We start from the raw sequence: 23442 nt of genomic DNA on the forward strand, positions 1-23442 counted from the left end.
AGCCTCTTCCACTACTGTGACAGGGAGACAGCAGGGAGGAAATTCTGAGTCAGTTCCAGCTTGATTCCTCTCTATCCTGAAAGCAACATGTTCTGTGTATTCAGAAATAGGTCTGTAGATCTGTCCAACATATTTTGTGAGACAGGTCTCTCATTAAACCTGGAGCTGGCCAATGAGACTTACTGGCTGGTTAGTGAGCCCATAGGGTCTTCCTGTCTCTCCTTCCCTGGCACTAAGATTACACTGTCCCTATTGCCTCGCTATTACACAGGTGCTGGAGATGAGCCCAGTCTCCATGTTTGCCCAGCAAGCATTTGCCAACTGTGCCATCTCTAAGCTCTGGATATCTACCTTAAAATTTTATTTGTGTGATATCTATGTTTCTATTCTTAATGTGAATTTCATGTATTTGGCACACTCAGATCTTGTGGGTTTGTTTCTGACAGTCTGACAAGTGTTGAAATGGTTAACAATTATTGTTATGTAAATTATTAATTGTACACTTTGTTTAGTATTTTTACTGTCCTTTGTTGTTCTTTTTCCATGACTCTATGGAGTTTTCTCATTTTTTAATCTGTGAATTTTTATTTATTTTTACCTTCTTCACTTAGGTAATGTGTGTTTGTGTGTGCGTTGTGTGTTCTACATAGGGGCCAAAGGAAGACAGGGAGTCTCCTCTCCTTTATGTCACCCTCTTGTTCCCTAGAAGCAGGGTTTCTCTCTGAACCTGTTAGCATCCAGTGAGCCCTAGTTATCCTCTTGCCTCTGTACCCACAGTGCTGTGTCACTATTTTCTATTCTTTAAGATTATTTTATCCGGTTTCACAGACAGACACTAACTCTGTTCTCATCCCAAAACACTCCCTGAATATCCTCACCATTACTTTACAAACCACATGCATTGTTATTGGAACCCACTGACTGAAGGTTATACAGGATGCAAGACTGACAGAGTCACTGAGAATGTTCACTTTCTGTTTCATTCCTGGTCCTGAATCTTCATGTTCTCCATAAAGCTAATTCAGACACTTAACTGCATGGAACCATTTCATGACTTTTATCTTCTTTGCATAGTTGTGTATTTCTTCAAAACTTGAAGTCCTCTGTAGAAGTGATTCCAGCCCTTGAGAGCCACCATGCACTTCTGGAAGCCATGGTAATGAGCCCTGTCCCTTCTCTGACTCAGCAACACATCATTGTGGGTTTGAGCTGTGATTGTCAACTGTAAATGTATCATAATTAGATGGAGTCCATGAGAATCTAAGAAGCAACTGTCACACGATAGCTATAGATGGGGCGTCACAGTGAAGAGTGAGCCCTTCTCCCTGAAGAAGGAGACCCTTGAGACACTTTTAGATTTCAACTTGATTAAAATGCAGACTAAACACATTCCATCTGCCCTTTTCCTGCAGGGCAGTAGGCTAGACTTTCTTCTAGAACTTTTGAACCTTAAACACATGTGTCATTTTCCTTGGTTGGACTTTTGCTTGAGACAAATTTACAGATTTTCAGCTTTGGCTGATCTTGAATTTTCTGTGTAGCCAAACCTGACCTGGAACTTGTGATCTCTGCCTCAGCCTTAAAAATGCTATGGTTCCAACTGTCTGCACCCATGTCCAGCTGATTTGACTTTTGATGTTGTTTCTTGTATTGAAACCAAGACCCCCATTGTCCTAGGCAAGCACTCTAGGACTGAGACATATTTCTGGCCCATGAACGTGCTTTATGAACAAAACCAAATGCCGAATAATAAATCAGGAAATCTATTTTTGCAACATAAGACACAACTATGAATCCAATGGGCACACCAACTGCTGCATGCTGCAGTTGTTTCGTAGGTGTGCAATGATTGCCTTCCCACAAAGCAAAAGCAAAGCTGGGAATCATGGCTCATATCTACAAAATAGCATTCTGGAAGCCGAGGCAAGAAGATGGCTGTGAGTTCAAGATCAGCCTGGATTATACTATAAAACCCCATCTCTAAAAATAAAACAAACCAGAAAAAAATGAAGAAGTAAGGGTGAAAACTGAAAAGTTAATCAACTCTGTGTTGATGTGATATGTGTACAGTATTTGTGAATTTCAAAATGACATTGCAAGGGCAGGAAACGTTCTTCATTTGGTAGAATACATGCCAAAAACAGAGTGAAGTCTAGAAGACTTTGGTTCTCAATGATAACATAATGTCTCACTATCATGCAAATTTTAATTTAATAAAGGATTTCTCTTTTGAGGAAATCACAAGTGAAAGCAATCACGAGGACCCAATTCATCCCACCAAGGCCGGTAAGAACGTGAAAGCAAATGGGATTCTGTGTATTTGTACGTGGGCTTTGGACATGAAAGTGTGTTTATAATTGTCTGAGGAGCTCCTAGAGGAGAGCAGTGAGGTGAAGGGAGCTGTGCATGAGAGAGGGCTCCCGTGACATCTTGAGAGTGAATGCAGGACTACAGACAGCAGTCCTCATGCCAGATCCAAAGCAGCCACTGTTAAAGGCATCATGCAGCAGGCTGGTATCCTGAGATCCTAAAGGGAAATTAGGGTGCCAGGATATCCAACTCCCTGTCAAATGAGAGGATTAGACATAGTACCCCACACTGATGCTATGGAAAGATGAGAGAGGGTCTTAGGGTATGGAGGGGCATCATGGGAAGGAGAGGAGAGTCTTAATCCACTCTTAGCAGTCAAGCAATTAGACAGATGTGAAGGTACAACTTCCTCTGCCTCCCTTCTCTCCACAGGCTTGGCTCTGAGGGAAGCCCAGTGGTATCAAGAGGCAAAGAGTCTGAGTGAGCAGCTGCAAGGTGCCTACATCAAAGCCACTTTCCGCCACATGAATATGCCAGAGGTGTGCTCCAGCCAAAGCACTGACCACTTGCTTGGCTGTGATGTGTCCATCATTTCAAAGCACATCAACAGGCCCTGACAATCCCTGAGGTCTTCGCCAATCTCAGCTCAGTCATGTGTGTGGAGGGGGAAGCTGGCAGTGGGAAGACAACCTTCCTGAAGAAAATAGTTTTCTCTGTGCATCAGGGTCCTGTCTCCTGTTGAACAGGTTCCAGCTGGTCTTCTACCTCTCCCTTAGTTCCACCAGACCAGACCAGGGTCTAGCCAGCATCATCTGTGCCCAACTCCTTGAGGCAGGAGGCTGTGTTAGTGAAGCGTGCCTGAGCAGCATCATCCAGCAGTTAAAACACCAGGTGCTGTTCCTGTTGGATGACTATAATGGGGTGGATTCGCTCCCCCAAGCCCTAGAGACACTGATTACAAAAAACTACTTGTCACAAACCTGCTTATTGATCGCTGTCCATACAAACAGGACCAGGTCCATCTGTCCATACCTGGATATAATTCTAGAGATCAAATAGTTTCCTTTCTATAATACAGTCTCTGTATTAAGGAAGGTCTTCTCACAGAGTATAACACTTCTGCAAGAGTTTATGGTTTATTTCGGAAAGAATGAGGATTTATGGGGAATTCACAAAACTCCTCTCTTCATAGCAGCAGTGTATACTGACTGGTTTCAAAATCCTTCTGACCAGCCCTTTCATGATGTGGCAGTTTTCAAGTCCTATATGAAGTTCCTATCCTTAAAGTACAAAGCTGCAGGTGAGGCCCTCAAGGCCACTGTGTCCTCATGTGGGCAGCTGGCCTTAAGAGGGCATTTTTCTTCATGCTTTGAGTTCAACAATGATGACCTCACAGAGGCCAGAGTGGATGAAGATGAAGACCTGACCACCTGCTTGATGTGCAAATTCACCGCCCAGAGACTGAGACCAGTCTACCGGTTTTTAAGTCTTCTCTTCCAAGAATTTCTTGCTGCCATGAGGCTGACTGAACTCTGGGTTCAGACAGACAGGAAGACCAAGATCTGGGAATTCATTATTTGAGACGAATTAATTCTCCCTTGAAGGCTCTGATTACCTACAACAACTTTTTATAGTATGTCTCCAGCCACCCTTCATCAAGGGCAGGGCCAGAAGTTGTGTCTCATTTGCTTCAGTTGGTGAATGAGAAAGCGTCGCTGGAGAACATGTCTGAAGAAGAGGATCATGTAAAGCCTTCCTTTATAACACAGTCAATTAAAGAATTGTGGCAGTTTTCTCCTGAAGCTTTGTCTTCAAATTTTTCAGAAAATTTATTGAGACTTGCTCTAACCTTTGCTTATGAAAGCAACACAGTTTCTGCATGTTCTCCATTGATTTTGCAATTCCTTCAAGGGAGAACACCGGCTTTAAATGTATTGAATCATTGAATTTCCAGTACTTTAGGGACCACCCAGAAAGCCTATTACTGTTGGCAAGTATAAAAGTCTCCATGAAATGTCACCTAATGTAGGTTATTCAGTCATGAAAAAGTGTTATGAAACATTATAGCCACCAACTATAGATAAGGACTATGTATCTGCCTTTGAACATATGAAGGAATGGGCAGAAAATTTAGCTAAAAATCAAGAGAATGTATACAGTTTTTTCAATAACCTGAATAACCAATGCAGCCATCTACCCAAAATAAATTCTGGGTATTGGAAACTGTCACCCAAGCCACACAAGATCCCTATTTTGTTGGAAGTTGCAGTGGCCAACATGGGCCCAGCAGACCAATCACTGCTCCGGGTCCTAATGGAAGTCTTCTCAGCTTCACAGAATATTGAGTTCTGCTGTCCAACAGCAGTGGCTTTCTTGAAAGCATCCGCTGGGGTCTGGAGCTGAATAAGACCTCTGTCACCAAGTGCTCCATGTGCAGGCTGGAGCTCAGCACAGCAGAACAGGAGCTGCTTCTCACCCTGCCTGCCCTGCAGTCTCTTGAGTTCTCAGGGACGAACCAGTTACCAGGTATCCCTGGATGTGCTTTCACAAGCATTCTGGCTGAATCTGTGGTTTCTCATCCTTACTGTTAGATGAGTAAACTTCTCAGGTACAAGCTGTGGATGTGCCTTGATAGGAGAGATCTGAATACTCTCACTGTTTGAGGCAGTGTATAAGGCCCGAATCCTAGAATGGGTTTCAAGTAACTCAGACAACACTAGGAAAATATTGCCACCATAGTTTCACCTCTCAAGGTCCTCAGAAGGGTGCTTGAGTAGCTTGTTGTTGGTTAATGGGGCATTGTGTGTCAGATGATTCTGGAGAACCTTCCGCACTCTCGCTGCCCAGAGGAAAAAATGGCTTCTCCAGAGAAGACATTTAATCTGCATAAATAATAATTATGTCTTCTTCTAAACACTGTTTGATAGTTTTCAGGATAGACTTCATAATGATGTCTTTTAAAATATATTTATTTGTCTGTTTTCCTGTGCTTGTGTGTTAAGTTGCCCTCAGAGGTAAGAAGAGAGTGTCAGATCTTTTGGAGCTGTGGTTACAGGTTGTTTCAGCTGCCTAATGTGGGTGTTGGGAACCTAACTGTGGTCCTCTGCAGAACAGCAGGAGCTCTTAGTTGCCGAGCCATGTTTTCAGCTCCTAGACTTTACTATCTTTCATTCAGTTCATTCCTCAGTTTTTATACCATGGCAAATATTTAATTTTTAAATTTTGTTATTGTTAGTAGCAGAACTTTGAATTTTTTTAGCAGCATGGTATATGCTCAAGTATTCTTTGCTCTGTCTGTATTGTCCTTTTTCTTTTTTTTAACTCTTTTAAAGACTTTTTTATTCTTTTTAATAATTTATTTAATTTTTATTTTATGTGCATTTGATGTGATGATGTCAGATCCTTTGAAATTGGCATCACAAACAGTTGTGAACTGCCATGTGGGTTTTCGGAATTGAACCCTGGTCCTTTGGAAGAGCAGAAAGCACTCTTAACCACTGAGCCATCTCTCCAGCCCCGTCCTTTTTCTTTTTAAGAATTACTTTTGAAACTATAAAATATATCATGTCCTTTTTTCCTATCTTCCATCCAAGCCTTTCCATATACCCGACCTTGCTATCTTTCAGATTCATGGCACGTTTTTAAAATTAGTTGTTGATATTGATATTGACATATATACATACATGCGTGTATATATATTTCTAATATACTTGTATACTAATTATGTGTATACATTTCTCAATACTTAAATACTGGCTCAGTCTGAATACTACTACTTGTATATATGATTGAAGGGCTGACCATTTGTTAGTTCATAACCAACTGGCATGCTCTTCCCTGGGAAGACTGTTTTTCCCATCATTAGCATCCCTTAGGTTTTTATAGTTCTTTGTGTAGGGTTGAGGCCTCATGAGCTTTCAATCTTTCTTTTTCCTTTTTATTTCTTTTTTCCTTCCTTCTTTTTATCTCTCTGTTTATTTTGTTTGCCTGTTTTATTGTTTTTACTGACATTTATTTCATTATATTTTTGACAATGTCATACATGAGTGCTATATTTACATACTTTCTATGCCATGCTCTCTTCCCTCCAACACCTACTATTGTTCCCCAGTTCCCTGTCAACCTAGTCTACATATCTGTATATATAAACACATATATAAATACAAACTGCCGAGTCTATTAGTGTTGCTTGTATACATATGTGTTCAGGGCTGACCGCTTGGGATTGGATAACCTGCTGGGCATTGTCTGTGGAGAAGCTGAGTCCCCCCTCAGCGTCCACTAATCACACATAGCTCTTCATCTAGGGATGGGACTACCCATATTGTTTTAAACTGGTGTTGTCATTGTATAGGCCTTGCTTAGGCAACCACATTGTTGAGATTTTATGGTGTAGCTTTCTAGTCATATCTATGGAACTCACTATCTCATAGCAGATATTCTGATCCTCTGGCTCTTACAAGCTTCCTGTCCCCTCTCCTACCATGTTCCCTGAGCCTTGGGTATAAGAGCAGTCTTATATACATCAATTGGGGTGGGCTCCACATGGTCACTTGTTCTCTAGATTTTGTCCAGTTGTGGACTTCTGTTATAGTCTCTATCTTTTGTGAAAAAGAAGCTTCTTTGACAGGTGATGGTGGCATACACCTTTAATCCCAACACTTGGGAGGCTTAGTCAGACAGAGTTCTGTGAATCTGAGACAGTCTGGTCCACAGAGTGAGTTCCAGGACAGCCAGGGTTATGCATTGAAACCCTGTCTCCAAAAACCACACACACACACACACACACACACACACACACACACAAAAGGAAAAGAAAAAGAAAAAGAAAGAAGAAGCTTCTTTGATTTATTTGATGCAGATTGACAGCTACACTTATCTGTGGATATAAGGACTAGTATTCAGAATGCAGTTAGAAATTACACTTGTTTAGCAAATGGCAAGAGTAGGCTGTCTTTCAGGGTCCATGACTTTACCAGCCACAGGAATTTAGCTAGGTTTATGGTAGCAGGCATGAATTTACTATTCCTGAGCAGCCTTTACATTTTATTGGGTAGGTGTTGGTTACCTCCAAGATACAACAAGCCATTAATATACCATAGGATATACCATCCATGCTGGTCATTGTTGTGGTTCATAGGCTTTGTGGCTGGATAGGACAGTGAATTGCTTTTCTCCCTTGACAGCTTTCATAGCACCTTTGGGTACTGTGAGAGTTAATCTTGTTTGTTTGTTTGTTTTCTTTGTCTTAATCAGTGGTGAAAGAATGGTCTCAGAACTGTTTGTCTCAATTTGCAATTTAAGTTTAATAGTAAAATAGTGGTTAATGATAACAATTCATCCTAAAACCTTCAGAAGAAAAGAAGAATGTTTCCTGGACCTTTGTGTGTAGTTTTAAATTATTAGTTTTAAGTTATTAGTTTTCAAAATCAGTACTTTTTAATGGACACAACTTGACCAAAAATCTGTCACAGAAGTTTGAGACGCATTAAAACAAGTTTAATGGGAAAAGAGAGAGAGAGAGTTAGTCTTTAGGGAAGAGGCTTCCAAGGACAGTTCTAGATTCTTTCACGTCTTGAGCCTGAAGTATGTGGTGTCTTGAGTAATAGGATCCTGTCATCAAATTCTGTGAGGCAACCAAAGGAAAGAGCAAAAGCCTATGTTATATTGGACGGGAGTGTCTCCTGACCACAATGTGAAGAGAAATTTTTATACCTTGCACTTGGACTTTATTTTTTTCATGGCATTTTCACCTCCAGTGGCATAGCTTTACTTCATTTATGTTTATATGTACACCTATACTTACATAAATTATATGTGCATTTTTAGGTAAACATTTAATATGGCTTTTTCCTGGTTTTTAAAAATGTGCCTCCTGTTTTTGGTTTTGGTTTATAGATAGTGTCTTTGCTTGCGCAGGTTAGATTTAAACTCACTGTGTGCTGGATACTTCTGCTTCTACATATCTCATCCTTGAAAAAAAATTTTAATGTGATGAAAAATATCCACTCACAGATTCCAAAAGAGCTGATTGACTCTCATGCAACAGGTAGACAAAGCAGGGTATGAATGTAGCCTAGCTGGTAGAATGTTGATATGCCATAAACATGCATTGTATAACATTAACATTTGTAAAATCTTGGGTTGAATTCCCAGCACTGTGCAAACTGAGCAAGGTTGTTCATGTTTGTATTCTCAATACATGGTAGGTGGTGGCAGAAGAAATTCATGGGCAGCCTCGGCTACATACCAAATTTGAGGTCAGACTGGGAACTTAAGATCCTGTCTTAAAATAAGAGAAATGAGAAAAATGTAGATGGAGGGATAGATGGAAGGGAGTGTAAAAAGAAAATGAAAGGTGAGAAATAATGTAATTTTATTTTTTCCCATTTTCTTCACTTTATTATTATTAATTTTCCCTTTATTTTAAATTTTTCATCAATTACACTTTATTCATTCTGCATCCCCCCATAAGTCCCTCCCTCCTCCCCTCCAATCCCACCCTCCCTCCTCCCTTTGCATGTATGCCACTCCCCAAGTCCACTGATAGGGGAGGTTCTCCTCTCCTTTCTGATCTTAGTCCATCCATTCACATCAAAAGTGGCTGCACTGTCCTCTACTATGGCCTGGTAAGGCTGCTCCCCCACAGGGGGAGGTGATCAAAGGAGAGGCCAATCAGATTATGTCAGAGGCAGTCCCTCTTCACATTACTATGTAACCCAATTGCACTCTGAACTGCCCTGGGCTACATCTGTGCAGGGTTTCTGGGTTATCTCTATGAATAGTCCTTGGTTGGAGTATGTAATTTTATTTTAATCTCAAAAAAGTTTTAAAAATTAAAGATAAGAGAGATAGGATAAAAATATAGCTCAAAGTAGATCAATGACAGTTCAAGAATGAAACCATAACAGGTAATTTTTAAGACCTTAGATTTGAAAATGGATCCTTAACTATGACATAGAACAAAAAAGAAAAAAAATATGCCTTTGAACTAAGAAAACAACCAACAGGTCACTATTACCCTAAGTTTACAGTAGTGGAATAAATACCTTGACATTAACTAATAGCATTTTTATTAAACAGAAGGCAGAAACACACACACACACACACACACACACACACACACACGTAACATTGGACAAACCATTCAGGTGTATTTATATATTTTGGAATATATATATACACACATATGTGTGTGTAAAACAATTATATTTTTCTCCCTTCTTCGTCTTTGTTTCAACCTCTACCATGAACTCCCCTTGCACTCAATCGAATTTATGACCTTTTTCTTTAGACGTTTTATACACACATACATAGACACACACACACACACACACACACTCTCACACACATACACATATGCAACATGCTAAGTCCATACAATGTTGCACACACACAGAGTGCTGACCATTTGTCATTGTATAACAGTTGGTGTGCTCTTCCCTGGGAAGAGTATTAATCCCTGTCTTAGCATTCTTAGTTGCCTGACATTCTTCCTCGTGGTTGAAGCTTCCTGAGCTTCAGTCTGTCCACGTTAGCATGTCCATTGGTGTGAGTCTTGTTCAGGTCATGTTTAGGAAACTTTCTTAGTGAGACTTCATGGGTGTAGATTCTCTGACATTTCCAGAAGACAGAACATCAGTAAAACTTGGTATTCCTCTGGCTCTTAGAATCTTTCCTATTCTTTTTCCCACAGTGATCTCTGAGCCTTAGGCCAACCAGTCATGATGTAGATGTGTCAGTTGGGACTAGGCATCACAATTCTTAATTTTGATCAGTTTTGGTTTTCTGTAATAGTCTTCCTCTGTTGCAAAGAGAAGTGTCTTTGATGAGGGTAGGGATAGTCTGTGGGCACAAGGACAGATATGGAGAATGTACTTAGGGATTATGCTGGTTTAGTACAGTGGTATTTGGAGGTTGTTCTTCAACATCCAAGCTTTGTAAGCCCTGAGAACTTGGCTAGGTTTCCAGTACCAGTCATGTCTTCCCTCTTGTTGAGTGGTACTTATGTCCAATTAGAGATGGTTGGTTACCATTAAGGTGTAAACATCACCATTACACTGTTAGAGGTATTGTGTCACGCTGGTCATTGCTGTGGTTCATAGATATCATAGCTGTGAAGAATTGGTTGCTTCCCTCCCTTGGAAGCTTGCATGCTGCCTTCTGGTACAACAAAAGCTAGTCCTCAGGGAGGAGGCTCTCAGGTCAGTTCCAGATCACATCTTAAGGTCCTGTGCCTGAAGTGCATGGTCTCTTCAGCAATAGAGATATATCTTCCACCTCTTGAAGGCAAACAATGCCATCAGAAATAGTCTTTAATGTTTTGGGAGCTTCTTAGACAGTCCTGACTGACAACACAAAAAGAGGGCTTCTCATGCCTAGTGTCAGGATTTTTGTTAGATAACCTAGGGCTTTTGGGAAGAGCATTGTCAGCACAGATGGGAAATTTTCATTTAAATTATGTATATTTGTATGGTATTTTTATATGTATGTATGTATATAAGCACATATTTATTACTTAAATATATCATAGGTATTTTTAAGTAGATAATTAATAGTGCCTCCATCCTCCTTCTCTATTTATCTCCTTCCTCTCCTCTATGTTTAAAGTCCTCTGTTTTTCCTATTTACTCTTTTACATTGCTTGAACCCTGCTATTTCCCCTCTGTTGCAATTTCTCTCTCTAGTGCTCTCCTCACAATGGTCTTTTCCCCCATTTTTTTATGCTGATACTCCAGATGATATACTCATATCTGAGATTTTGAGCCAGGAACCTCAGGTGACAGTTGTCTTTCCAGGTTTGGGTTACCTCACTTGTTTAATTGGGCCAAGGGCCTGTCAATCTTGTTTATCTTCTCAAAAAAGCCACAATTCTTATGTGCTGATTCCTGGTGTTGTTTTATTTTAGTTCATTAATTTCCACTTTGAGTTTTACTATTTCTTGCCATTAGCTGGATCTGGGTTTGGTTTCTCTTTATTTTTCCAAATGTTTGAGTTGTACTATTAAGTCATTGATCTGTACTTTATCTGTTTTTTTTTAATGTAGTACTTACAGCTATAAAATTGTCATGTAGGATTATTTTTAATGTGTCTCCAGGTTTTTGTGTTGTGTTGTATTTATTTAGTTATAGGAAATCTTTTTCATTTCTGTCTTGATTTGTTTTTTGACCCATTTATCATTCAGTAATGCGTTTAATCTCCATAATTTGTGTATTTCCTAGAGATGTGTTTGAAGTTGATTTTAAGTTTTATTATATTATGGTCATACAGGATACACTGAGTTATTTAAATCTTTCAGAATTTGTCCAGCTTTGTTTTGTGTCCCAGAATATGATCTATTTTAGAGAAGCTTGTGTGCGTAGCTTAGTAGACTTTATATTCTTTGATGTTTAGGTGAAATATTCTATAGGCATCTGTTAGGTTCATTTCATAGATGATGTCATTTAAATTTGATATTTCTGTGATTAATTTTTATTCTATTGGAGAAACTAGGGTATTGAAATCAGCTAATGCCAAGGTGTTGGTGTTAGTGTATGTCTTTAATTCCAGTAGTACAGTTTTTATACAATTGGATGCACCAGAATTTGGTGAATATATGTTTATAATAATACTGTGTTTTGGTTAGCTGTTTTCTGATTACAGTGAAGTATTTTTCCTCATTTCTTCTACATCATTTATGTTTATTTTGTCAGATATTAGCATAACAATGCCTACTTGACTCCTAGTGTCATTTAATTGGAGTATTTTGTCTATTCTTTACTCTATATAAGTGCCTATCTTTATTTATTTTTTTAATATTCATAGAAGCTATATTCTTTTTTACAATAATTTTTATTTTTTTATTAATCACAGGTTATTTACTTTGTATTCCAGCCATAGCCCCATTCCTCATTCCCTCCCAATCCTGCCATCCCTTCCTTATCTCCTCCCTGCCCCTTTCCAAGTCCACTGATAGGGGAGGACCTCCTCCCCTTCCATCTGCCCCTAGCTTATCAGGTCTCTTCAGGACTGGCTGCAATGTCCTCTTCTGTGGCCTAGCAAGTTGCTCCTCCCTCGGAGACAGGGGTGTCGAAGAGCCAGCCATTGAGTTCCTGTCAAAAATAGTTCCTGTTCCCCTTACTGGGGAACCCAATTGGACACTGAGCTACCATGGTTACGTCCGAGCAGGGGTTCTAGGTTATATCCATATATGGTCCTTACCTGGAGAAACAGTCTCATGAAAGACCCCTATGCCCTGATATATTTGGTCCTTTTGGAGCTCCTGTCCTCTCAGACAATTAGGAATATTGATTCCTCAAGATCCATCTATACCACTCCTAGGCATATATCCAAAAAATGCTGAAGTACAAAACAAGGACATTTGCTCAAAAATGTTCATAGCAGCTTTATTTGTAATAACCAGAACCTGGAAACAACCTAGATGTCCCTCAGTTGAGGAATGGATACAGAAATTGTGGTACTTTTACACAATGGAATACTACTCAGCAATTAAAAATGAGGAAATCATGAAATTTGCAGGCAAATGGTGGGACCAGAAATGACAATCCTAAGTGAGGTATCCCAAAAGCAGAAGGACACACATGGTATATACTCACTTATATAGACCTATAAGATAGGATAAACATACTGAAATCTATACACCTAAAGAAGATAAACAAGAAAGAGGACCCAGGGTAAGTTGGTGAATCCTGACTTAGAAAGACAAATGGGATGGACATTGGATGTAGAAGAAAACAAGAAACAGGACAGGAGCCTACCACAGAGGGCCTCTGAAAGACTCTACCTAGCTGCGTTTCAAAGCAGATGCTGAGACTCATAACCAAACCTTGGGCAGAGTGCAAGGAATCATAAGAGAGAAGGGGGAGTTAGTAAGTGCTTATCTTTAAATCTAAGATATGTTGCTCATAGACAACAGATAGATGAATTTATTATTATTGTTATTATTATTATTATTATTATTATTATTATTATGTTTCTACAGACAGGGCTTCTTAGTTTGGCATTGATTATCTTAGAACCTCCTCTGTAGAACAGGCTAGCCTCATTCACAGAGATCCACCTGCCTCTGCCTCCTCAGTACAGGAATTAAAGGTTGTGCTACTACTGCCTGACATGATTTTATTTCTTGATTCATTCAGCCAGCCTGAATCATTTGATTGGAGAATTGGGACCATTAATATTTGAAGGCATTATTGAAGTGCATATGTTGCTTGTAGTGATGCGTTGTTGATTTCTGGTGTTGTTTGTGCTCTCAGTGGTACTTTGTACTTTAGTAATCATACCTTCAAATTCCTTCATCTCTTAGCTCAGTTCACCCCTCTCTTCAGTCTGAAATAATGTCTCCCTTAATTTCTTTAGGTTGGTTTTTTGGATATAGTTTTTATAGGCTATTTATATCATAGAATTTCCCCCCCAATCACGTATGTTAGATAGTTTTACTATCAGTATTAATCTAGATTATCTGTTGTGGTTTTTTAGGATTTGATATGCAGTGACACAGACTTTTCTGGCATTCAGTGTTTCCATTGAGAAATCAGCTGTTATTCTGATGGGTGTTCCTGTATGTGTGACTTGTGTTTCTTCTCCTGATGTTTTCAAATTTTTTGTATACTTAATATTTTCATTAAAATATGCCATGAAGCAGAGTGCAGGTAATCTTATTAAAGAAGGGGGAGAAAGACCTGGAGGGGTCAGGAGCTCCACAAAGAGAGCAACAGAACAATAAATTCTGGACACAGGGGTCTTTTCTGAGACTGATACTCTAACCAAGGACCACTTATGGAGATAACCTAGAACCTCTGCACAGATGTAGCCTATGGCAGCTCAGTCTCCAAGTGGGGTCTCTAGTAAAGAGAACAGGGACCGTCTCTGACATGAATTCAGTGGCTGGATCTCTGATCACCTTACCCTGAGAGGGTGCAGCCTTGCCAGGCCACAGAGGAAGACAATGCAGCCAGTCCTGATGAGACCTGTTAGGCTAGGGTCAGATGGAACTAGAGTAGGACCTCTCCTATCTGTGGGCTGGGAGATGGGCATGGGAGGAGAAGAGGGAGGGATGGTAAGATGGGGAGGGGATAAAGGAGAGGCTATAGCTAGGATGCAAAGTGAATAAATTGTAATAAATAATAAAAAAGAAACAACAATAGTTGAAAGGTTAAAAAAAGACATCAGCATTAAAGTGTAGTTAGTAATTAAATTATTGAAAGTAAAAAATATGCCATAATGGGTTTCTTTTCAGGATTTTTCTATTTGGTGTTCTCTGTGCTTCCTGTATCTTCTGTATGGGTATGTCTTTTCTTAATCTGGGCAAGTTTTCTTCTATGATGTTGTTGGAGAGCTGGTCTATGTCATTGACCTGGGCTTTTTCTCCCTCATCTATTTTTCAAATTTGAAAGTTTGGTCTTGTCTTGGTGTCCCACATCACCTATATGTTTCTTTGCTGTGTCCCCCCCCACATATTCTTTGCTTATTTCATGTACTTTATCTTCAAGTCCTCATACTGAATCATCTGCTTGATTCATTCTACTTGTAAGTCTGTCCTTTGAGTTTTTTTTGAGTTTTTTAGTTCAGTTATTGGGTTATTAAATTATATATATATATATATATATATATATATATATACAGATTGACTCCTTAGTGTTTTTATCTTTATTGAATTTTATTTTCAAATCCTAGATTTTCTTTGTCATTCCATCAGTTTTATGATTGTGAGGGTTGGATTGGGCCTACAAGTTGGATATGGCTCAGGTGGACACCAGAGCCTGAGCTGATATGCAAGATATGCATTTTAGTCCAAGCTTGTGGGGGTTGGGGAGGGTAGGAGGTGGGGAGCATCAGGAAAACTCACCCACTTAGACCCTGGAGAAGATTGTGTAGGATGTGGCTGAAGGTTGGGGGTGTAAAGGAAGGCAGGGTGGATTGTGAAAAAATTCTAGTGTTTGGCAGTGACACAGGCAGAGGTAGTTGGACTAGACCCAGGTACTGGATGTGGGATCCAAACTAGATCTAGGCAGTTTTGGGATGGATGAGAGAGGAGGGTGGGAGAATTACCTGGACTGACTTTGGAAGAGGATGCACAGGATCAGATTGGTGGAGAGGATCTGAGTTACATTTTTATGTAAGTTGGAGGTAAGAATTCAACTATAATCGTTTGCATGTGCAAAACCAGTTGTTTCCCATGCTGTTTGTTGGTTGGGGAAAATTTTATATATTTTGTGAGTCTAGAGACCAGCACAAGGCTTCCCCTGTAGTATCTAATCAGCAGATGGAGCAGATGGCAGTATCTTCATGGCTGTGCTTCCTACACAGATGTTAGGAAGTCTGAGAAATTTCATCCTGAAAGCATTAAAATGGCTAAAAATGACAGCACAGCTTAGAATCTCCACTGGGGACCTTGAGTGATGGGAACTATGTGCTGCTTTCCACATCAGCTCTTTGCAAATTTGGACAAGTTCCTGGGCCTGAAAGAACTGTCAGTGAGACTACATGGCAAAGCAGATGTGCTTTAATTCCTTCCTGGAGAGTTCCCAAACCTCCACCACATGGAGAAGTTATTCATCCAAACTTCCATGGAGTCTGACCTCTCCAGACTAGGAAAAGATGGTGCTTGGATCTCCAGCTCATGTCTCAGCTGGAAAAGCTACTTGGCTAGTAATTGTTAGAACTGTTAAATCATCATTAGTTAAACCTTTCCTGGGCTTCACAGTGTGAAATGTTCCTACATGGGAAGGTGGGAACAGTGCTCTTCCTCCTTAAGAGGGCAGAGATTTATTTGTTACCCTACTCTTTAACATATGGGGAACTGTTCTAAGCCCTTCACAACCGCTGACTCAGTCTTCATAGCCCCTGTGTGAGAGAAGGTTTGATGATTATTGCTGATTGTCAGCTGGGGAAATGAGGTCAGGGATGGCTCAGGGCTAAGGAAATATGTCTCCATAAAGAAGGTTTGACTGTATAGCCTGAGCTTTATACTCCTAAAGCTTCCTCTGCAAAGCAGTGTGTTCTTTTGCTGTCTGAGTGGCAAGTGCAGATCTGTTTACTGAGGGCGAAGGAATCTGACTGGGAGCAGTGTAGGTGTTGCAGCTCTGAAGGGAAAGGCTTCCCCTACAGGAGTTCTGCTCCAACTGCCTGGAGATTTTCCCCAGTGTAAGTGTAATAGTTCTGCTTCTGCAGGGGAGGTTTCCCCAGCAAAAGTTCTGCTCAGACAAAAGGGTTTCGGTGCACTCCAGAAGAAATTCTGGCAGTCCAGAGCCAAGGAATACCACCAAGCCACACCACATAACAAACCTTGCACAAGAGATTTATTGGGAGGGAAGACTTGGGGGAGGTGGTTGCTTCTTCTTAAAGAAAAAGCAGCAGAGAACTGGGTGGAACACAGAGTTTATGTAGGGTTGCATGGTGTGAGGTTGGAGCGGCACAGCTTTCCAGGGAGGTCTAGGAGTGGAGGGATTCTGTGGCCTGATTGTTGGGAGGAGATCACGGATTGAGACAATTTTACTGCTTGTAGGCCTGGGACCTTGTGGGTTTACAATGTACACAAAGTTTACAAAGGGAGTACATGGCTTTTGAGTTGGCTTGAATAGCCAAGAAGCAGTTAGAACCCTTTCTCCATTTCTCTTCTTCCCAGCCTCTTGTTGACAGACAGCTGTGCAGCCATCTTTCTACAACATGCCATTTAGCAAAATGACAAAAGCACCATCAGATCCTTAATTTTTAAAGCACTGAACACTAAGGAGATGTAAGCTAGGAACTGACATGGCTGATTTGCATGTCAAAAAGTCACTAGAGTATGGAGGCTCCTGCCTATAGTTCCAGGATTTGGAAGGCTTAGACAGGAAGACTATCACATCAAAGCCAGCCTCTCCCTGTAAATGTAGTTATTTCCAGGCTAGTCAGAGATACAATATGAGACCCCGTCTGAAAAGAAACCAAAGCAAGCAAACTAAACATTTTCCAATTTGAAGGTAAATGTGCTTAAGTCAGTCCTGTTGGCTTCAGTCCCATAGATGTGTGGTGAAAGGAAACATCGAGTTCTCCCAGTTTTCCCCTGACCTCCCAAAATGTGCTTGGCACATGGATGATCTCCACACACCACATACATATAGACAAAATAAATAGGTTTACATGTTTTTAAAGTTGTGTTTCAGACTTGTTCTCTTTTTTTTATGTTACTTTGCACAGAATTCCTATTGTGTCAGTAAAGGGTGCAAACATGGAGACATCAGGATGCTGACACTGGGGGTGAAATATAGTGAACAGAAATAGTTTTCTTTATCAGTTCTCTGTTTCCAGAGGGGGTCCAGAACTTGCCCCAGGTTATCTGCCCACTAGTCAGCTGCAGAAACTGAGCATAACCCCAATGAATGTAGTCTGACTTCTAGATACTGTGCCACTGTGTCATAGAGGCACTGGGCCACCAAGTCACTGCCTGTTTAATCACTGTAGCTGGAACTGATGTATTGAGGGTCAAATTCTGGTAGAAATTCATGGCCTTCTCTCATTTCTGAAAATCCTTCATCTTTTGCAGTTAAATTGATTCAGAACTCTCCAAATCTTCATGTCTTTCATATGAAATGTAATTTCCTGTTGAATTGTGAGTCTCTTTTGGCTACGCTTGCTTCCTGCAAGAAACTGAGAGAGATTGAGTTTACTGGACAATGCTTTGAAACCACATCATTTGGTAAGAACTGTAAAACTTTGACTTCAGATGCTTCTGTGCACAGTCATTCAGTACTCTAGGATTAAAATGAAAATGTTCTTGTGGGAACTGTGATCACACTTGATCTTCAGTGAGGCTTTCACCAAAGTGAAATACATCTGTCTATAATTTAAATCTTTAATTTTCAGAGCAATGTCTTCTACATAGTCATAGTAATTCAACCTGAATATTATATCATCTTTCATCACATTTGAAATACTCTTTATTTCAATGATACTCTTCTTTGTCATAGGAAATGTGTCTGGCCTAACTAAAATTTATTTTCCCTTTCCTAGTCATCATCTTGCCGAATTTTGTTTCTCTGAAGATACTGAATCTTAATGACCAACACTTTCCAGATAAGGAAACATCAAGAAAGTTTGGTAAGTTTGTAAAACATTGTTTCTTAATTTATTTTTCATCTTCTCCTCTCCTGCCTCCTAGAATGAGCCCACAACCAAGCAAGTTGTGTATAGTTGTTCCTTGACACCCATGGCAGTTGGGTCTAGGGCCTGCTGCTGCTGTAAACACTAGAAGATCCTCTATGATACAAAATGGTGCCATGTTTGCCCATGACTCCACACATCCTCCATGTACTTTAACTCATCTCTCAATTGCCTACAACACTATCGCCCTGCAAACAAATGTTATGCTGTGTTCTTCTGGGAATATTGAAGAGGAAGAAGAGTCTGTATGTGTTTGGTACAGACACAATGTTTAAAAATTCAGCCTGTGGCTTGTGGAATGTGCCCATACTTTTTAGCACACTAACTCATCTATCCAGTCTCCCCACAAAGCACACATGTATACACATGCGTGCACACATACACACATTCACACACACACAAACACACACGTGCACACACACACAGAGAGTTGTTATCTCTACCTAAAAGAAACAAAAGAGATCAAGGAGAAACTCAGGCTCTCCTTATGCACAATAAATCTGAGAAGAACTGTGAAGAGAAAGCTCTCTACCCTATATTGGCATTGTCTTGCTTTTTTTAAGAGTGTTTCCCATAAATGCTCATTGTTTGATGAGACTAGATCTCAGACTCAGCACAGAAATCTGAACACTTGCCTCCTCCTGACTGGGTCTTATGAGGCCTGAGGAGTGGCCTTTCCCTGGGCCTTTTTTGTTTACATTCATTGACTTATTTCAAGTCTGTGTTGGGTGGCTGTGCATGATCCACCAAAGTATGGGTCATGCATCAACCATGCTGGTCCTTTGGAGGACACCATAGTGATATTCAGTCTCACCTCTCCCATTCCCCCTCCTCAATGCTTGTCACTTGTTGATCTTCATTCATTAGTCCGGTGCCGTCCTTTGCCACACCTTTTGCATACTTCACAAAGGTGAGAGGCCTTCTGTTTCAATGATTTCTAGGGGAAAAACACCCCCATAGTTTCTAAGAATGCTTTGTCTACGATCACTTTAAAAATGACCTGGCTTACCATAATTAAAACATCTCACATTTTGATTGTTCTTAAGACTGTTAGAAATTACTTCTGATATCAGAGCAGCATTATAAACATGAGATCCAATATCAGCCATATTTCTGATCCATTCCTCTATTGGTGCCAATCCTGCTTAAAAGGACTGCTCACACTTTTGCATTCTGAATTAGCATTTTTTCTGTTTTGGTTTTTTTTGAGAAAGGATTTCTCTGTGTAGCCATGGCTATCTGGAACTCACTCTGCAGATCAGGCTGGCTTCAAACTCACAGATCCACCTGCCTCAGCCTCCTGACAGCTAGGATTAGAGACATGTACCAACACCACCTGTCTTTGAATTAGCATTTCAAAAGCCAAAAATTCAATCAAAATTTGTCTGACTTGTGAATCTGATACTACTTTATTCACAGCTGAAGTCAATCTTTGCAAAAGGGTCAGGATAGGCATATTTTGGTCTTTGTAGATTTTAGTAAATGACTCCAACCTCTTTCATGATTCTTCAACTTTGTACCAAACGTTTAAAGCTGCTAAGCAACATAGTGTCATGGTGTGATTATCATATTCAAGCTACCTTTGTAACTCATCATATTGACCTTTATCTAGCAATGGATCCTGGGAAATATTAATACTTCTAGTCTTATATCATTGTTCTATATTCCTAGCTTCCTCTTTCTACCATGTTTGCCATTGTAACTGAGAACTGGCTTCCAATATTGCTGTTGCCAAATCTTTCCAGACAAAGGATAATTCTGTTCTAAGTTGCCAATACATAGGGTGAATGCATACCAAATAAAATAATTACTTCTTTCAATCTCAAATTCAATATGCCTATAAGATTCCATTTACCTTCCTCAGAACATTGGTGGTGTCTATCATCTTTTGTATAGTTACTGTATAATAGAAGGTTGGTTTTCTAATAACCTTAAGCTGCCCCTCTTCAGTTTCATCATGCAGTGGCACAGTAAGTTCTTATTTAAATGTCTCTGTCTTTGTCTGAGTGTTGTTCTATTTTTATTTATAAGTATCTCTAATTTTTCTTCTAAGGCTTGTATCCTATCAGTCCACTTTTGATATTTTTATTTTCCCTATATCTCTAAGTTTTCTTTTTTTCCTTTGAGAGGGTACAAAAATCTACTATGGCTATTAAGGATAAAATATTAATTGCTAGGCTGGTGTAACTATAATCTGAATTATGTCAATCTCAGTCAAGTCGTTTATCTTTTCATTTACTGCTGCTGTTTTAAAGCCATTTAAAGCAGGATTATGCAGGGTCCTAGCACCTTGTATTATGGTATTTCCCATCTTAACTTCTTGGAGAATTTCCAGGTGACTTACCAAATCTTACAGCTTCTCAGTTTGTCTGCACTGGCATAATTTCTCTGTTCATGTGTTTGTGCCATGTGTTGAAGCAATATATATATATAAATTTTGAAACAAATTTCAATCACTCAGTTGCACCAATAACGATTCAGGAGCAAGATGCTTGGGTAAAAAATTTAAAAAGGCTGCTATATGACAGAAGCACAGAAAGCATCCAGCTGACCTTCCTGCTCAACCTATGTAACAAAGGGAAACTCTCTTTCCCAACACCATCTCAAAACTCAATGTCTTACCCTTCTACTTTCCATATGTTTCTTTATCCATCCTTCTGACTTTCTCTTACTCTCTATTTTTTTTTCTACATTCACTCCCTATCAACTGGTTTCTCTGTGTGTCTATTCAATGGGCACTTGAGTTGTTTCTAGTAGCTGGTTACTGTGAAATGTTTCTAAGAGCATTCTTATAAAATATACATGTTGGGTATTTCTGGGGATGGAATTTCTGAGATACCTCACATATATTGATTAAACCATGTTTTTTGCTTAGATGTGGTACATGCTTGTAAGTCTACACTTGAGGAGGTTCAAGGGTTCCTTGTCTAAATAGCAAGTTCAAGGCGGGGTTGGGTCACATGAGACTGAGCACAAACAAAGAAACAGGAGCAAAAGTCTCCATGGTGATGTGGTAGCTTTTACCCTCACCAGAGGCTGGTTCACATTCTTTCCCTAGTAGATATTGTCAATCCCTTGTAGTTTGGGTACTCTGATGATTCTCATGGGTAATGAAATCCAAGGCTTTACTGTTGTTATAAAAAAAAATTTACCAATAAATTTTACCAATAAAGACTCAGGAGCCAGATGCCAGGATGAAAACCTACTAGCTCAGAGAGGCAGAGAAAGGACCCAGCTGATGTTCCTTCTCAGCTCAGGTCTGGATGGAAAAATCCCAAAAGGCTTACTAGCTCAAATGACAGCTCAGGAAGGAAAGGCCAAAAAACCCAAGGCTGAGGGCTTCCTAGTTCAAAGCCCCAAAGCCATGGATCTGAAGACCTGAAGCCTAAGCTAAAGCCAGAGCTTGAGGTAATAGCTCTTTTCTATGTCTTCACACTGTCTTAAATACCCCTCAATGCAAAGTCCCTCCTATTCTTTAATCACTATGAGCTTGTTTATTGCTCTGCCTCTTGATCTAAGGTTAACTTTATTAAATTTGCTGTATAGAAAGCTCTTAAGGGTGTGTGCTAGGGCTGGGTAAACCATACCCTAATCACCTGTTCACATTGAAACATTCTTGGACTAAAGGTGTGTGATAGGGCTTGTTATGCCCAATGGTAACTTTTGGGGGGTGTGGGTCAGGCCTGCTACTCTCAGCTCAACCAAATGAGATAAGAAACAAGATTTTACAGTTCACAATTATGGGGTTCATAATGGAATCAAATATCCTGCACCACTTTAGTTGAGGAATTGAGGAACATCTTTCAGATTGACCAGCATCTGAAAGAAAGACATGAGACAAAAAAGAAATGGTTTACCTTTCTGAGATGCACCTCAGAAGCCAGACAGATCCCACTTCGCTAATGGATACTGCACTAGGGCTCAGAAATTCTGAGAAAAAAAACACATTATCTTAAGGTGAACCCATCTTCCTAAGGGTGGTCTCCTAGCCAGGTCCCTGACCTGCCCCACATGATTAACTCTTAAAACAGGAGCTAAGGGCAGGATTCCATGTGAGATAGATTCCATTATTTACACCATAATTACTTCCAGAATGTGTGTTTAAATCTCCAGGTGTGAAACTGGAGATGTACTCAGCAGTACTCATTTAGATTGTGTGAAGCCCTGAGGTCATGGCCAAGCACTACAAAAGTCAATCATTCATTCCATTAATCAGTCAGTCATTCAATCTATTGATCTCTCTGCCACTTTGTCTACCTTCCTTATGGCTCTCATTTTCTTTTATACCTTCAAGCTAAGTGCAAAGCACATGTAGAGTTGTAAGATCTTTCAGGTAGATCAGTGTTTTTGTTTGTTTGTTTTTTACCTGTCTAGGCACTTTCTCCTGGTTTCTGTTTCCTCTTTGCAGTTTGGCGAGGTCGTTCCATATTTGCAAAGCAGCTCTTTGGTGCTTTAAAAGAAAGACCTCTAAAACATCATGTTGACCATTTTCTACTTTCATTGTCAGGGTTGGGAGTAGTACCAATAACTCGTCACAATTACTGACAGCCTCGTGATTCTCTTTTTTAAATGTTTTGTTTTCTAGCCAAGGTAGCAACCAGTGGAGGCTTCCAGAAACTTGAGAACTTAGATCTTCAGTGAATCACAAGATTACACAGGAAGGATACAGACATTTCTTTCAAGCTCTCGACAACCTGCCAAACTTGCAAGAGCTGAACATCAGCAGGCATCTCTCAGAATGCATACAAGTTCAGGCCACCACTGTCAAGGCTCTGAGTCAGTGTGTGATGAGACTGCCCAGCCTCATCTGGCTCGGGATGATCAGCTGCTCCTGGATGAAGAGGACATGAAAGTGATGAATGCTATGAAGGAAAGACACCCTCAGTGCAAACGCTTGACTGTCTTCTGGAAATGGGTACTGCCATTCTTTCCTGTCATTCAGAAGTGAAGGATGCAGCTGAAGGCTACTGACAGTTTTAAATATCTGAT

General features: G+C 40.1%; 1 pseudogene; it reads left to right on the plus strand.

Moving 5' to 3' along the window:
- Nucleotides 1–23094, plus strand: part of LOC110543473 (baculoviral IAP repeat-containing protein 1a-like) — a 46945-nt pseudogene extending 23851 nt beyond the window's left edge.
- Nucleotides 23095–23442: the final 348 nt, after the last annotated feature.

The sequence above is a fragment of the Meriones unguiculatus genome, chromosome 6, assembly GCF_030254825.1.
Source record: "Meriones unguiculatus strain TT.TT164.6M chromosome 6, Bangor_MerUng_6.1, whole genome shotgun sequence".
In the NCBI taxonomy this organism is placed as follows: domain Eukaryota; kingdom Metazoa; phylum Chordata; class Mammalia; order Rodentia; family Muridae; genus Meriones; species Meriones unguiculatus.